Raw genomic sequence first — 5,100 nt, 5'->3', positions numbered from 1 at the left:
GTTAATCAGTTACTATCGCTTTGAAATTCTAACTTGTGTTTACAATTCTATAGCTACGGCTGAAATACAGGCTGTGTTAATCAATTACTATCGCTGTGAAATTCTAACTTGTGTTTATACTTCTATAGCTACGGCTGAAATACAGGCTGTGTTAATCAATTACTATCGCTTTGAAAATCTGACTTGTGTTTACAATTCTATAGCTGCGGCTGAAATACATGCTGTGTTAATCAATTACTATCGCTTTGAAATTCTAACTTGTGTTTACAATTCTATAGCTACGGCTGAGATCCAGACTGTGTTAAACAACTACGATCGCTGTGAAATTCTAACTTGTGTTTATACTTCTATAGCTACGGCTGAAATACAGGCTGTGTTAATCAATTACTATCGCTTTGAAATTCTGACTTTTGTTTATACTTCTATAGCTACGGCTGAAATCTAGGCTGTGTTAATCAATTACTATCGCTTTGAAATTCTAACTGGTGTTTACAATTCTATAGCTACGGCTGAACTCCAGGCTGCGTTAATCAATTACTATCGCTTTGAAAATTCTAACTTGTGTTTACAATTCTATAGCTACGGCTGAAATACAGGCTGTGTTAATCAATTACTATCGCTTTGAAATTCTAACTTATGTTTACAATTCTATAGCTACGGCTGAAATACAGGCTGTGTTAATCAATTACTATCGCTTTTAAATTCTAACTTGTGTTTATACTTCTATAGCTACGGCTGAGATCCAGACTATGTTAATCAATTACTATCGCTTTGAAATTCTAACTTGTGTTTACAACTTTTATAGCTACGGCTGAAATACAGGTTGTGTTAATCAATTATTATCGCTTTGAAATTCTAACTTCTGTTTATAATTCTATACCTACGGCTGAACTCCAGACTGTGTTAAACAACTACGATCGCTTTGAAAATTCTAACTTGTGTTTACAATTGTATAGCTACGGCTGAAATACAGGCTGTGTTAATCAATTACTATCGCTTTGAAACTCTAACTTGTGTTTACAATTCTATAGCTACGGCGGAAATACAGGTTGTCTTAATCAATTACTATCGCTTTGAAATTCTAACTTGTGTTTATACTTTTATAGCTACGGCTGAAATACAGGTTGTGTTAATCAATTATTATCGCTTTGAAATTCTAACTTGTGTTTATAATTCTATACCTACGGCTGAAACACAGGCTGTGTTAAACAACTACGATCGCTTTGAAAATTCTAACTTGTGTTTACAATTGTATAGCTACGGTTGAAATACAGGCTGTGTTAATCAATTACTATCGCTTTGAAATTCTAACTTGTGTTTACGATTCTATAGCTACGGCTGAAATACAGGCTGTGTTAATCAATTACTATCGCTTTGAAATTCTTACTTGTGTTTACAATTCTATAGCTACGGCTGAACTCCAGGCTGTGTTAATCAATTACTATCGCTTTGAAATTCTGACTTGTGTTTATACTTCTATAGCTATGGCTGAGATCCCGACTGTGTTAAACAACTACGATCGCTTTGAAAATTCTAACTTGTGTTTACAATTCTATAGCTACTGCTGAAATACAGGCTGTGTTAATCAATTACTATCGCTTTGAAATTCTAACTTGTGTTTATAATTCTATAGCTACGGCTGAAACAAAGGCTGTGTTAAACAACTACGATCGCTTTGAAAATTCTAACTTGTGCTTACAATTCTATAGCTACGGCTGAAATACAGGCTGTGTTAATCAATTACTATCGCTTTGAAATTCTAACTTGTGTTTAACAATTCTATAGCTACGGCTGAGATCCAGACTGTGTTAAACAACTACGACAGGCTGTGTTAATCAATTACTATCGCTTTGAAATTCTAACTTATGTTTACAATTCTATAGCTACGGCTGAAATCCAGACTGTGTTAAACAATTACTATCGCTTTTAAATTCTAACTTGTGTTTATACTTCTATAGCTACGGCTGAGATCCAGACTATGTTAATCAATTACTATCGCTTTGAAATTCTAACTTGTGTTTACAATTCTATAGCTACGGCTGAAATACAGGCTGTGGTAATCAATTACTACCGCTTTGAAAATTCTAACTTGTGTTTACAATTCTATAGCTACGGCTGAGATCCAGACTGTGTTAAAGAACTACGACAGGCTGTGTTAATCAATTACTATCGCTTTGAAATTCTAACTTGTGTTCATACTTCTATAGCTACGGCTGAAATACAGGCTGTGTAAATCAATTACTACCGCTTTGAAATTCTAACTTGTGTTTACAATTCTATAGCTACGGCTGAGATCCAGACTGTGTTAAGCAACTACGATCGCTTTGAAATTCTAACTTGTGTTTACAATTCTATAGCTACGGCTGAAATACAGGCTGTGTTAATCAATTACTATCTCTTTGAAATTCTAACTTTTGTTTATACTTCTATAGCTACGGCTGAGATCCAGACTGTGTTAAACAACTACGACAGGCTGTGTTAATCAATTACTATCGCTTTGAAATTCTAACTTATGTTTACAATTCTATAGCTACGGCTGAAATCCAGACTGTGTTAAACAATTACTATCGCTTTTAAATTCTAACTTGTGTTTATACTTCTATAGCTACGGCTGAGATCCAGACTATGTTAATCAATTACTATCGCTTTGAAATTCTAACTTGTGTTTACAATTCTATAGCTACGGCTGAAATCCAGGCTGCGTTAATCAATTACTATCGCTTTGAAAATTCTAACTTGTGTTTACAATTCTATAGCTATGGCTGAAATCCAGGCTGTGTTAAGCAATTACTATCGCTTTGAAATTCTAACTTGTGTTTATACTTCTATTGCTACGGCTGAAATACAGGCTGTGTTAATCAATTACTATCGCTTTGAAATTCTAACTTGTGTTTATACTTCTATAGCTACGTCTGAGATCCAGACTGTGTTAAACAACTACGACAGGCTATGTTAATCAATTATTATCGCTTTGAAATTCTAACTTGTGTTTATACTTCTATAGCTACGGCTGAAATACAGGCTGTGTTAATCAATTACTATCGCTTTGAAATTCTAACTTGTGTTTACAATTCTATAGCTACGGCTGAGATCCAGACTGTGTTAAACAACTACGATCGCATTGAAATTCTAACTTGTGTTTATACTTCTATAGCTACGGCTGAAATCCAGGCTGTGTTAATCAATTACTATCGCTTTGAAATTCTAACTTGTGTTTACAATTCTAAAGCTATGGCTGAAATCCAGGCTGTGTTAATCAATTACTATCGCTTTGAAATTCTAACTGGTGTTTACAATTCTATAGCTACGGCTGAACTCCAGGCTGCGTTAATCAATTACTATCGCTTTGAAAATTCTAACTTGTGTTTACAATTCTATAGCTACGGCTGAAATACAGGCTGTGTTAATCAATTACTATCGCTTTGAAATTCTAACTTATGTTTACAGTTCTATAGCTACGGCTGAAATACAGGCTGTGTTAATCAATTTCTATCGCTTTTAAATTCTAACTTGTGTTTATACTTCCATAGCTACGGCTGAAATACAGACTATGTTAATCAATTACTATCGCTTTGAAATTCTAACTTATGTTTACAATTCTATAGCTACGGCTGAAATACAGGCTGTATTAATCAATTGCTACCGCTTTGAAAATTCTAACTTGTGTTTACAATTCTATAGCTACGGCTGAGATCCAGACTGTGTTAAACAACTACGACAGGCTGTGTTAATCAATTACTATCGCTTTGAAATTCTAACTTGTGTTTACAATTCTAAAGCTACGGATGAACTCCAGGCTGCCTTAATCAATTACTATCGCTTTGAAAATTCTAACTTGTGTTTACAATTCTATAGCTATGGCTGAAATCCAGGCTGTGTTAATCAATTACTATCGCTTTGAAATTCTAACTTGTGTTCACAATTCTATAGCTACGGCTGAGATCCAGACTGTGTTAAACAACTACGATCGCTTTAAAATTCTAACTGGTGTTTATACTTCTATAGCTACGGCTGAAATCCAGGCTGTGTTAATCAATTACTATCGCTTTGAAATTCTAACTTGTGTTTACAATTCTAAAGCTACGGATGAACTCCAGGCTGCGTTAATCAATTACTATCGCTTTGAAAATTCTAACTTGTGTTTACAATTCTATAGCTATGGCTGAAATACAGGCTGTGTTAATATATTACTACCGCTTTGAAATTCTAACTTGTGTTTACAATTCTATAGCTACGGCTGAAATACAGGCTGTGTTAATCAATTACTATCGCTTTGAAATTCTAACTTGTGTTTATACTTCTATAGCTACGGCTGAAATACAGGCTGTGTTAATCAATTACTATCGCTTTGAAAATTCTAACTTGTGTTTACAATTCTATAGCTACGGCTGAAATACAGGCTGTGTTAATCAATTACTATCGCTTTGAAATTCTAACTTGTGTTTACAATTCTATAGCTACGGCTGAAATACAGGCTGTGTTAATCAATTACTATCGCTTTGAAATTCTAACTTGTGTTTATACTTCTATAGCTACGGCTGAGATCCAGACTGTGTTAATCAATTACTATCGCTTTGAAATTCTAACTTGTGTTTACAATTCTATAGCTACGGCTGAAATACAGGCTGTGTTAATCAATTACTATCGCTTTTAAATTCTAACTTGTGTTTATACTTCTATAGCTACGGCTGAGATCCAGACTATGTTAATCAATTACTATCGCTTTGAAATTATCGCCTTTGTTTTCTTTACAATTCTATAACTACGGTTGAAATCCTTACTATTATTTTGAAATTATATTTATAAATATAAATACTTGTAAATTATAGCTTATAAGTTATTGCCCATTTAGGAATTTAGATTTAATAAAGAAATAATAAGAACTGAATTAAAAATCGTGTAAAATTTTAACCGAAACGGTCGAGAGGCAACCAACGATTAGTAAGTAGAAATTTTCTTGTAAGGACCCTGGCTGTGGCTGAGCTATCCCAGCTCTAGACACCCTCACCATAAGGAGGTTCATTACAAGTGGCGCCCAAACAGGGACCCTTGACTTAAGAACACGATTCGAGAGCTGATCTACGGTATAGCACCGATTTC

Source organism: Teleopsis dalmanni, chromosome 1 (genome assembly GCF_002237135.1).
Source record: "Teleopsis dalmanni isolate 2A chromosome 1, ASM223713v2, whole genome shotgun sequence".
Classification (NCBI taxonomy): Eukaryota; Metazoa; Arthropoda; class Insecta; order Diptera; family Diopsidae; genus Teleopsis; species Teleopsis dalmanni.
This window is presented reverse-complemented; position numbering follows the sequence as displayed.